Below are 13,790 nucleotides of genomic sequence, written 5' to 3' on the forward strand. Positions count from 1 at the left end.
TCAACATGCTGAAAATTTGTTGACGTACCTATAGTCTTGCCAGCGTACTACGACGTATGCCAGCGTGCTTCAGCGTGCTCTTAACGTATACTAAACTTACCCATAACGTGTTCGACGTGTGCCAGCGTATTCGGCAAATTTTTCATCCGTCGGCATATGCTGGCTAAAACGTCAAGTTGTGACAGCGGCTTGACACTTCGATGTCCAGTGCGGTTATAATTTGAATCCTCGAGCCGGAGCCTATTAATAAATAGCCTACGCCACGTGATCGTCGGCGATACGCTGCCGTGCTATGCATAAGTTCGACTATCGTTGGGCAAAGGTTGTCAACGCCGACAACACGCTCAGCATTCGTTGATATAAGTTATCTATATGTTATTGAAACGTTCTGTGTACGTTACTAATACGTTATGCATACATCCAACTCGTTATGAATACGTCCAAAACTGGAAAAAAAAAAACATCAATAGTTCAGCATACGCCAGCATTTTACATACATTTTGATACCTTGCCATATGCTGGCAAAAACGTCAAGGTGTGAGAGGGCTCTCACCATGGAGTCTGAAACACTGACGGGTTCCTCCTGTGAACCCCATTTTTATATACCAATTCCCCTAAACGCTGCCAACACACCATTATACGGTAGCTGTAAGTTAGAAACACGTTCTGTTAGTTCTGTGGTCGTCAAACGTCAAATACGTCTACAAACGTCAATATGCGTTAGAGATACGTTACACATAGGTTCAAAGCACGTTACTCAGGTTAGAAATAAGTTTCGGGTAGGCGAGACATTACCTCAACGTATTTCGATTGATGAGTAACTTACAAGTAACGTGTGTCGACGTGTGTCAACGATCGCATAACGTGCCTACAACTTATGGCCAGTGTATGCAGAACATGTGAATCATACGCTGCCATACGTCGAAAAATTTTGAGCATGTTAAAATTGGTCGACGAGCTTGGCATACTACGACATATGCCAGCCTGCTTCAGCATTCTCTTAACGTATACAAAACTTACCCATAACGTATTCGATGTGTGCCAGTGTATTTGCCAAATTTTTCATACGTCGGCATATGTTGGCTAAAACGTCAAGGTGTGACAGGGCCTTAATCACGAATAAAATGCAATGTACAATGAAAAGAAAACACTGAAGAAACTTCTACTTAAGGACAAGCCTGGTGTTGGCTTAGTGGTTAGGGTGACAGCTTGGGATCCTCGGGTCCTGAGTTGAGCCCCGTTGGCCGCTGAATTAAAAAAATACAACAGGAGGTTGACTCGGCCTGTTATCCTTCCGAGGTTGGCAAAATGAGCACCAGTGTACTGGTCAGGGGGACACTGTATCAGCGGCATAGCTGCGTCCCAACCAATGATGCAACCAGCAGCCACAGGCTGCACTCGATAGGGAGAGACTTACAGATGGGCCCACACACACACACACACACACACACACACACACACACACACACACACACACACACACACACACACACACACACACACACCCAAAAGAAATGGACCCCAGGTCAAGTCAGGTATAGGAGCATGTGCCAGAACAGCGCGTTGCTGCGTCCACTTTCCGCCGGTACTCCAGGGGCCTCCGTCTGGCCTTCCCCCAGGCAGATGCCAGGCCCATCCCCATCTCCTTGAGATGGTGGTCAACCTGCTGCAACCACGAAGCACGTGGTCGGCCCATTGGCCTCCTCCACTCACGAGACTCCCTCGCTGAGAGAATCTGGCGAGCAGGATCAGCGTCAGGAAAACGAGCCACATGTCCATACAGCCGCAACTGACACTCATGGACCATGCAGGTAACAAATCTCATCCGAGTCTCTCTCAGCAACCGCTCGTTGGACGCAAAATCTGACCAGCGAGAGCCAAGGATTCTCCGAAGAGACCTGGTACCAAAGGAATTAAGTCTCCGTCTCAGATCCTTGGTCAGAGTCCAAGTCTCGCATCCATAGAGCAAGACTGGAAGCACCAAGGACCTGAAGACTCGGACTTTCGTCCTCCCGCACAGGTACCGGCAGTGCCACACCCCATGATCCAGTGAATCCATGACTCCCCAGGCCCGACCCAGACGTCTCTTGACCTCTGACCAAATGGACCCCGTCGGGTATTTATTCGGTCCTCCAGCTGAGAAGGATATTTCAGCTCGGGGAATAGAGCCTGGCGGGGTACCTTTCCACCTCATGCGGTCACACCGATTCGAACCCACTATGGTGGGACTCAAACCCACGACCCAAGCCGCTCGACCACCACCACCACGTGGAGCCCCACAAAGACTGCAGAGCATGATCGCAGATCACCATGATGAGAGACCAAAGCAATCGCGAGGATGACTCCACTGATGCACTCCAATGGCCACCATGAATCACTACTCTCCTTCTGACGAACACTCTACTCTCCTTCTTCTCCGGCCACTCGCCTCCTGATTGGATGGTGACGAACATCCCATCTGGCTGGGCAGGGCCGCCCTGAAGTAACTCGTCTCCGGATTGGTCGGGGGCGAACATAATCTGGCTGGGCAGGGCTGCCCTGAGGTAACTAGTCTCCAGATTGTCCGGGGGCTTCTGAGGTTGGTTGGTTGCGATCCCTCATTGGTTGCGAGGCACACCCATCTTGCTGGGCAGAGTCGAAATTACCCACCTCTGCCCGTGGCCCTAAACACGTGCTTAATGGTGTTGATGGAACGAAGGGGGGGGGGGGTTAATGGAAAAAAAAAACCTGACTATAAAGAAACCCTCAGTGCACACATGAAATTAACCCATTAGACAGAAGGACGGGACCATAACTATAAACACATACTTATCAAAATAACTCAACTGCGGGGAGTGCTGTCTGTTTGTGTGCAAATGGCTGCCAGATTCATAACAGCCTCTCTTCTCCAACATCATCAACGTCCACTGCTGGTATTTTTGGTGACGAATGTCTGTTTTGTAATAAGAACATCAAACGCCGACCAAATGGTAGTAAAGACAAATCGGGTAGGATTGAGACAAAGCAGGCCGAGAAGAAGATACGAGAAATATCAACAATTCTCAAGCTGCAAAATGTCTTGGTGAAGATATCAGGGGTGGATCTGATTGCGAAAGAAGCCAAAGTACATCCATCATTCATGCCAATCCGAGAAAGTTAAAGCCGCTGACAGAGTCAGCGCAGTGAAGGAGGATATACCTACTGAAAAGCAAGTCTCGGAGATGTCTTGGAATTAATATTTGCATATGTCGAAGAACACGAAATCGACAGGAAACGACCGGAACATCTGAAATCAATTTTCGATCGATATCTGGATCTGAGTGAAGAATTCGAGTTACAAAATCACATCACCGCGAATCAGTACTTTGGCGAAGTACTGAAGAAGAGATTTGTCGGCCAACTGATAATGAATTCATCAGCCAGCAAAAAATATGGTGTGATTGTCCATAGCGCGGCCATTGATTATATTCGTCAGTGGAAACAGTTTACGATTTCAAGTCATCACCCGAAGGGCAGGTAACGAAAGCCGCTCTAGTGATGCGGAAGGCGCCGCAGTCAGTGAAGAAAGAGCCTCTCACCGATCCACTCACAATTGACTCACTGAAAAAGGGTGAAGGTAATCCACCTGAATTGGTCGAGACATTTTACAGGTCCTATTTGGTGGTCCCAATGTCAAAAAGCATTCAGAAGCTGTTAAACGCCGAGCTAATGCCGCCAGTCAAGATGCGCTCTTCATCATATCAGGGGCCACCATGAAACCTGTCAAGCATATTCTGATTGCCATGGAGCTGAAGTCATGCACCGGAAGTCGCCGTGTATTGACCATCTTGAATCGGCTCAGATACTGTATCAACTACATGGTGACCGAGGAGCTGGAGACAGAATTAGCGTATTCCATTCTCGACAGGAAGCTCAATTGCCCGGATGGAGTTGAGGTGAATAAACTGGCGGGTCTGGCGTTTGAGAATTACAATGAGGTCGTACATACCGTTTCTGGAGCAAACACTTTGCACGATACCATGGGTATCTTTTATCAAACCAATCCCGCCTGGATAGGAGTACCCCTTGAAGTGTTTCCGGAGGAGCCGATGCCCACTGTGTCGTCCCACAAACGGCGGCCAAGACGAAAAGTAAATGTCCAAAGTACGGCACTGGAGCCATACCGGAAGAAACCCCGCATGGACCGCTTCACGTACGAAAACATGGGTGTATTTAGTCTAGCTGATAAGTCTCAAAACGCTAGAAAATTGGACTTTATCTGGATGGCTGCACATGCTCTCGAGATGGAAAATATTCCAATGTGGGCCGGCTTCATGGGTTGTTTCCATGTTGACCACCTCCCTAAACAACGTGTCCTCTACATGAAAAACATTCCGGAGCCGCCGACGAGCAAAGATGTCGTTGCCCAGACCCTCAAAGTGACACAGGCATGCACTGCCGAGCTTGGGCAGAGGTACGGAGTCCTGACTTACGACTTGGATGTGGCAAAGAATGCTTTGAAAATCCAATCCACTGAAAGTCCAACATTTGATGATGTATTCATCCTGTTCGGTGTTTTCCATATCTCAATATGTCTATTCAGAGCAATAGGAAAGCTAATCAGTGAATCCGGAGGACCACAGCTCCTGGTTGATGCAGATGTCCTTGCGTCTAGCTCAGTACGTGGCTTCATCGAATGCACCAACTACAACCGCTGCAAACGTCTGCACGCAATGTTTGCCTTATCCTTGCGCGTTCTTCACTTAGGATAATTTCTGACCACATACAAGAACTTCGACTAATTGGTTACTCTGATTCATTCCGTGGATTTGACCAACGCCCAGTCAATGGACACCATGGCTGAATCTCGGGTCATTAATGCAGTACTAGGTGAGTACGGGAAGTTGGTGCAGAGCACACGAGATGGCGAGTTCGGCAAAACCGCGCAGTTTTGGTTGCAGTACGTTGGTGACCTGGATTTGTTTCTCATCAAGGACAGAGCTGTCCACACGAATGGCGTTCACCTGTTCATCTGGGTGATTACTCAGGTGACTGACATCTTCTTTGCCACAAACCGCCACTACTACTCAAGATGGATGACAAAATATCAGCTTGATTTACTGAATATCGAGTTTACACACCCTGGACTGATGGAGATGCTACGGCAAGGGCTGTTTTCGTGTCGCAGAATAGTGAACCAGTTCAGCCGACTGCCCATAGACCTGACCCTCGAGCAGACGGTCAATTGTGATGCTTCTTCAAGGCAGACGGGATTTACGGCATCAACCAACAGTTACAGTGGGCGCCTCCAGTGGAGCGTCACAAAAGGTACTCGAGCCGTGCTCAATTGGCGTTTTATTCGATATGGTCGGGATGCTACGAACAAACGATGCACAGGCGGAACTGTCTGCAAGCCGCATACGGCGAGATAATACCGATCTACAGAAACTGATGAAGAGTATCCAGACATCGGCATACCCATTCAAACTCGATACTCTTGATCTGATCAACGTCAATACAGCAAAAAGCGCGACCTCTGAAATCACCGAGTCACTTCTAGATATCGCTAATGAAGGTCGCAAGCGACACATTTCATTCATCCAAGAATGCGCTGAAGACGCTGACAGATTTGAGAAGCCAATCAAGAGAAACCAACTCAAGACATTTTCAAATCAGGGAGCGAAGAACCCAAGGGCGCAAAATCCCATCGTCAGACAGCTTCGGTGTACCAGAGACATGTTCGGCAGAATAGCCATTGTCGCGTCACAAAGGAAAATAGATCTGGACTCTAGAGTACCTGCTTTCTCACCCTCTGATGCCAACACCTCTCACAATGTGCAAAACGGATGGAACAATAATGCACACAGAAAAGAGCGCCCTTTTCTCTGTACTTGAACAAAAAGTATCACAGCATGGAAGTCCACCAGCTCTTGATGTACAGGTTATTGACGGGAACTACCAGCTCCGACTCCTCCCACCGTTGCTCCCACCAACTGATGGGGGGGTTATCGCAATCAATTATTCAGGCTGTTGTTGTGTACCCATCCACGAGGGTTGATATCGTCTTTGACACTGATGAACAACCTTGGATTAAAGACTGTGAACGGGAAAGACGCGGCGCTGAAGATGTACGCTACACGATCACTAGCCCAGATCAAATCCACCCTAAGGATTTGAATAAGGCTCTGAAATCTACGTCATTCAAAAGCCAGCTACGATTAGATAGAAGGACGGGACCATAACTATAAACACATACTTATCAAAATAATTGAACTGCGGGGACTGCTATCTGTTTGTGTGCAAATGGCTGCCAGATTCCTGGAGGTGGCTGTCAAACCAAATGGCTGCCAAATGTGATTCCTTCTGAAAGATAGGGGAGACCAATGTGATGCCCATGCACTCCGGACTGTGCCAACGTACTGCAACAAGGAAGATTATATTGGAGTTGACGATGTCTGCGCACGCTTCGCTGTGGAAGGCGGACAGATCCATAAGTCTATAGTTGGAGAACTATGCAGCAATCATCCTGAAGGAGACACGAGAATCTGCCAGCACATGATGCACATCAATGAGTCGTGACTGTCCGATAACGATAACGTGGTGATCAAGGCATCGGACACTGATATCCTCATCATACTCCTCCATCACGTTCACAATACAACCCGAGGTGTATGTATGGAAGTTGGCACGTCAGGTCGAGGTGACAGAAGATATGTGAACATATCCCGGATCGCAGAGGCATGTGGACCCTTGTTATGCGCCGTGCTCCCTGCGTTCCATTCATTCATGGGGTTCAATTGCACTCCAGCCTTCTCACGAAAGGGGAAAAAGCGCCCGCTCGCTATTCTGGAGAAATATCAAAGGTACCAGAAAGTCTTCGCAGAACTAGGTAGAGAAGCGCCCAACGAGACTGTGGTGCAAGCCATTGAAGACTTCACGTGTTTGTTGTACAGTGCCAAAAAGCCCATGGTACTGAACAAATACAGACACCGTGTATTTGAAATAGCGTACGCTCCCAAGGATCCTGCCAAACCATTTGCAAAAATGAAAGTTGTTGACGTGAGTAGCTTACCACCTTGCGAGGTAGAGGTGAGACAGCAAATTGAAAGAACTGCGTTCGTGGTGAAATACTGGCATGATGCTCACCTCAACAGTGTGAACAAAATACCGAGTAAGGGTTGGGAGTTGATTGACGGCACTTATCGTTTCGTGTGGTTTGAAGGCGACCAACTTCCAGACGATGGTATTTCCGAAAAGCAGAAGGAAGACGATGAAAATAGTGATGGTGATGATGAAAACGAACAGATAGACGAAAGTGCTTTGTTAGAAGATGAGGACGACTTGGATGACATTGATGATAGTGATGACACTGCTTAATGACAGCATACGCTTGTTCTTTTCAAGTGTCCGATTTGGGCCCTTTTTCAGCACCTCCTCTAACTTGGGCCCTTCTTGTCTCGATGGGCCAAGGTAATTTTTTCTTGAGCGGTGTTTTTGATGATTTGGACATTATAGGAGTATTCTAAGACCACTTTTGAGTTCGTGCTTAAAAGTTTTATTTAAACAAACTGGGGGCCCTTTTTGGGGCCTTCTTGTTCAGCCAAGCCTGCGTATTTTCATTCTTGAGTTGTCATTTCATGATTTCAGTTCAATAAATCGATGATTTCAATTTTCGTTTTTCTCGTGCTCGATAGTTTGATGAAAAGTACAAAAGGGGCCTTTTTCAGGGACCTAAAACCTTTGAAGGCCATGGTGGCCGAACTCAAGAAACGGTTTATTTAGTTTTTCATGCCATGGGCCATCAAATGACACCTTGAAACCTTTCGTGCTCAATACTTTAATTAAACGTCACTGGGCTCTTGCATTATTTGTTTTACTCAAGCTTATTGTCCTGCGATGACTGCCCATTCCCAATGTAACAACCGTTACCTTCCTCTGTGATCTAACGTGAGATGAAGGTAGAGCCAGGTGTTTCATAGTTAGCTCGATAACTAGCCCAATCTTTTGGTAAATATTGCGGTGAATTGTACATTATTTATCATTATTAAAAAAAAAAAAGTGTTCGCATCATAACTGTTTTTTTTTTTAACTCACCAATAACTTGGTTTCCTTTGAGCTTTATTAAAGGCTTTAAATCCCAAGGAATCGGATTTGTTCTAAACTGCTATATTTTGCACTGAATCACGGAGCATTCGATTGATATTTCACAGAAGCAACTCTGAGCTGTCACATGTGCAGTGTTCAAGATGTTTCGGAAGAGTAGACCTTTGAACCACTATCCTGGTTCAACTGAACATCCAGTATTCCATGTACACGAGTCGATATCGCGTCAATATAACTCTTTCTAGTTCTCTACTGCGGTGCAGCTTTCGTGGTGCTCCATGAATTAAACATCAATTCACACCAGTATGAATGTCATCAATGCTGACTGCTAATGCTGGCAAGGCTGTAACGATGAGCGTTCTCAGTTCAACTATTATAATTTCACATGGTGGTGGTTAGTGGGTACTCTCTGGATATTTAATCAAGGGTATTCTATAAAAGGTATGCACCTGTGCTAGTCAAAGCGCTGCAGGCTCAGCGGTTTATATTACGTTGCTATTCCCATGATCTTAATGACTATGTCATAGAATTCTCAACAGATGTTAACACCCATTAGTTCACGACAGATGGACTCTCAGTGACAAAGCAGGGCTATTATTTATAAATCCTCGATCAGTAAGTCGTACATCCAGAGCGTGTGATATTGACCAACCTGTCATTTTGAATGAACATAATTCAGTCATACCTGGGCCTGTGTGTGCTCCAGTTACTTGAGTTCCCATTTCTCACCGTTCTCTTTGTACCTGTGTTAATGCTGGCACATGCACGACATGTGACTTACACATTGTACCAAGGTAACAGCTTGCACATGTTTAATATGTCACATCCTTTATGCCCCACTCATACTTTAGGTAGCATCTATATATTATGTACGGACAGGGACGAGTTGAAAGGGGTCTCGGAGAAATGCATTCCAGGGTGTGGGAGGGGTGGGTTGTCGATGGATGGAAGGGTGCATATGGACGAATCTCAGTTGTTCATATATATATATATATATATATATATATATATATATATATATATATATATATATATATATATATATATATACATATATTCATCATATTTTCTCCTTTTCATTTCCTTTGCTGTAAATCATTTCAGTTACTTATCTTTCTTGGTGTTTGTCCGACAGGATGTTGCAGAGATAGGGAATTTGATTTTGAACTGTCTGGTCTGGGTTTGATTCCTGACCCAATTTTAACCTGTCAGAGTGGTGCTTCCCAGGCAGGACATTGCATCACAAAGTGTGTCGTCCCTCATGTGGATGCTGAGCGTCTTGTCTGCTATCATCGGCCATTGGATGTTAAAGTTTGGAGAGTGCTTGAGTTATTGCCGGCACCCAGAATAAATTACTTATTCCTTCCACTTTCTCTCGAAAGTCAGTCTTGTGACCACCCGGTTCGTAAAAAGACTTCGGCCAAAAACTTTCCCTGCCGACAACACAAGAAGCTGGCAAAATTATGGCCATTAAAGTCGTCATGGTGTAATTTATGATATTTTAAATGATACAATATTTCCTTTTAAGATGTATCACCCAACAATAGTAACAAAACCTGATTTTAATCAAGAGTTTCTTCTGTTACATATCAGTGCCAACTTTGAACACTGTGTTCTGCTGGTACAAGCACAAATTCAACACCACCACCATACCTCCCCTCTCTACCTCCCATACTTCCACTTCCCTCCATTATCTGCACCTCAACTTTCCTTTCTCCCTCCCCCACCCCCCAGCCCCCCACAAAAATAACTTCAACTTAATCGCTGCCCAACATCACTCACTTTACTAAAAGAGGATTTAACAACATATTGAAGGAAAAATCCTTTCCATAAGCTCAGTATAAACAAATACCAAAGTTGTAGGATATTTTAAAGTAATATAAAGAAAACACAAATACACACCTTCTACATTTTAGCAACTGCTTATATCGATGTCAGTAACTTTTGGACAATTTTGTTTGTTTTTCAGTCGAAAGTGAAAGGAAAAGGGTAAGTCCCACAATCATTTGGGTCATGTCTTGTAGCACATGAGACTGGGATTTCTAAAAGGCTTATCAGTAAGGCAATGAAAGGGCATTAGAGTAAGGTGGGGGAAAATTATGGGGAAAAATGACCCCCTTTCCCCTTTTAACATTTTTAGTCCTCGATATTTGTTCATTATCCTGAAGGTCTGCACCAGAGGGCTCCATGGCTGGTGGTGTGGCAGGAAATTCAAATTGAAAGTTTCTCAGTGTACTGAACAGAGAGCTCCTGAGGAGTCTGTTCAGGAAGGATTCTTGCCCAATCTTTCCAAGACAGAGGCATCTTGCTCCACCTTATACTCAGGTGGGAATGCTGATCACTTCCTGCTCTGGTTTGTTTGGACTTATCTTTCGAAGTTACAGCTGGAGAGAGTTTTGTGTCAAATGTTAAACTGACAGTTTATAATACTGGTGTTTTATTTTATTTTTCAAGATGTCAGGCTCATAGTGGAGCTTACACAGACAAGTCTCACACGCATGGATTTACAAGACACATCATAAGATTGTTAGATGAGACAAACACAGCTACTGAGCTGGGGCTAAGTGCTGTAACTTCCTGAGGAACTCTGTGTATCAGACACGCCACAACAATGCAACCACCTATCTCAGCATCTAAGGAGAATAGTAGGAATTTGGGGCTTCTGGTGCACCTCAAAAATTTACATGTAAGTGAATCAGGGAAAAGGGAAAATCTTATTGACTGACTCCAAAATCCTCACGATTTCCCTTGTTTTTCCTCTTTTAAACCCATCTTTCGAGACTTTTCTTCCCCAAAGTCCCTCAAGATCTTTCTCCATTTTTCAGGGGTTCTGAGGCACTTTCAAAAATTTACATGACTGATACCAAAACTCATCATAGCTCCAACAAATATTTGTTCATCGTTACTTGTCACCATCAAGTATACCAGTAAAACAAATGGCGGCTATAGCTCGTTAAAACCCCCAACCCCTATTTTATCCTTAAAAAAAAAAATATATATATATATATATATATATATATATATATATTATATGAGCCTGGTGTGTTGGCGCAGTGGTTAGGGCAGCGGCTTGGGATCCAAGAGGTCCTGAGTTCAAGCCCCGTTGGGCCAATGAATTAATACACCAGGGAGTTGACTCAGCCTGTCATCCTTCCGAGGTCGGCGAAATGAGTACCAGTATACTGGGCCGGTGTATACCCCGGTTAAAATAGGTGTACCATATCCCTGTGTCGTAAGAGGTGACCAGGGTTGCGTCAGGAAGGGCATCCGGCGTAAAACCTGTGCCAAATCACTATGCGGATCATACGGATGATCCGCTGTGGCGACCCCAAACGGGAGCAGCCGAAAGAAGAAGAAGAAGATATATATATATATATATATATATATATATATATATATATATATATATATATATATATATATATATATATATATATATATATATATATATATATATATATATATATACACACATGTATATACATATATATCCGTAAGGGGAGGCTGTCAATCCCATTTTCTAAAATAAACCTCTTATCATCAAAAGCCCCCATTGCTTTCTTATTTACCCCCTCTGTATATAAATGATGTTTATAACTTCTTATTGCATTCATTTTCTATACTCTTCTTTCTTAAAGGCAAAACAGTTATAATAATCTTCAAAATTTATTGTTTCTTTTATTACATTTTTCTTTACACCCTTTAAATTTTTATCACCCTTTTAAATGTTATTTTCAACAAGCCAGGAGGCGACGATGGTTCGCGGACATTATTGAACAATGCCACGATAGGTACAATTGAGTTCGTGGAAGCTTTTGAGGAAGCCCTACCGTAAAAACCTATCTCTTCCGTCAAAATTAACCAAATCAATTTGAGTTTTTTTATATGTTGTACTTATGGACATTGCGCACAGCTTCTAGGAAATGAAATTGCGAGAAAAAAATCGAGAAAAATTATATGAAAAGTTCAAGTGGGTGTGGCTCCGCCAACAAGTGGCGTGCGACGCCCCTCATACAAAAAGACGCAACTAGACCATGATATCTAGCTTGTGTCCAAGTTTCATCAAGCTATGCTCTGGAGAGAGTCACAAACAGACAGACACACAGACACAACAAAAATAGTGGCCACTGCTGGTGCCCACGAACCAATATATTTATCAGCATGTCTTTGCTCTCAATCCCACAAACTCATTCATTATGTTTCCACCCAACTCATCTTTAAACTTTCCAATAACCTTTTTATTCTTTGTCGAGAATAGTTTGTTATCTGATATATAATTGCTTGTATCATAAATACCTACATCTTGAGACATATCCTAATAAATATCTTCCATATTGATTTTCAAAATACAACTGTCTATATCCATATATAGTAGATTACCCCTTCCATATATTAGTTGGGTCAATTTATGACAAACAACCACCAAACCCACAACAAATTGCAACGAAAGTTTTCTCAGTGGTTTTCATTCCTAATGCATATACTGACTAACAGAAAAAAAAAGTCTACCAAAATCTGACATCCGAAAATGGGTTAAAACAGTCATTTTCAAGATGGCCACCACCGGGCTTTGAAATAACGAAAACAGCTCTAACTTCTTCAATAATTGTGATAAAACCATAATTGTTGGTTCTGGTCCATGGTTGTAATGGATCAGCAATCCAGTGGTGTCAATGAAATTTAGATCTGATCAGTATTTAACCTGAAATCCAAGATGGCGGCAAAAAATGAAGGGCGTAAAATCAATAAATTGTCTATATAATTAAACCTCTGTTAGGCAATCACCCAACAATTATCAAATTCTAACAAAAGGGTTTTCAGTCTTCTCTTAGGCCTAAGTCACATTTTCTCTATGGCGAGGATACGGCAGCCGTACGCCCTCTGAATTGACAGAAATGTGCGGCAGCTGCAGAGTTTCTGAGGTGGCCTCAGGGTGGCCCTATGCCGTTTGGCTATCTTTTACAGACCATATGGTTCACCGTGGAATTATAACGTGGAGTTATAACTTTTTTTCATTTCTACGTTCGCCGTAGCAATTCGACAAGCCGTAAAAAAAAAACTGGTAAAAACAAAAACAAAAAAATGAACCCACTCGTTACCGTCCGTCTGGCCGCACGTTCGCCTTAGGGCCTCCCTGCGGTCGCCTTGCGGGCACCTTGAGGCTACCTTGCGTCTGCCTTTAAAATTATATGGCTGCCGCAGGGCCCCTTTAAGGTCACCATGCGACATCAAATCAAAGACCGTGTGGCAACCCCACGTTTTCGGTCTAATGGCATCAATGCAGCCAGTGTTCAGAGAGGTGATGATGTTTATGTGGCGGCTGGATGCAAGGTACACAGAGACTGTCGTAAACGGTATATAAATCAACATGACATCCTGAATCAAAAGAAGAAACAAGGACCATCCAAACCGTCCAGGAAGCGAAGTTCACGTGTGTTGACCGTGCCTTTCAACAGCAAATCTGACTGCTTGTTCTGTGGGACCACAGTGGACCTTGGAAGTTTTGACAACAGTCATGTCAAGACTGACGACTTTGCCAAAACCATTCTGGAGTGCTGTGAGAATCGGTCCGATGATTGGTCATTCACAGTGAAAGGGCAGATTGAGTACTATGGTGGAGATCTTCATGCAGCTGACTGCATATATCATCATCAGTGCAGTGTCCATTTCCGCACTGGGCGTGATGTACCAGTGCACTTCCGGAGTGGACCGATTCAACAAGTAGGAAA

The sequence above is a fragment of the Eptatretus burgeri genome, chromosome 4 (genome assembly GCF_056783735.1).
Source record: "Eptatretus burgeri isolate ZD-2024b chromosome 4, Ebu_testis_v1, whole genome shotgun sequence".
Classification (NCBI taxonomy): Eukaryota; Metazoa; Chordata; class Myxini; order Myxiniformes; family Myxinidae; genus Eptatretus; species Eptatretus burgeri.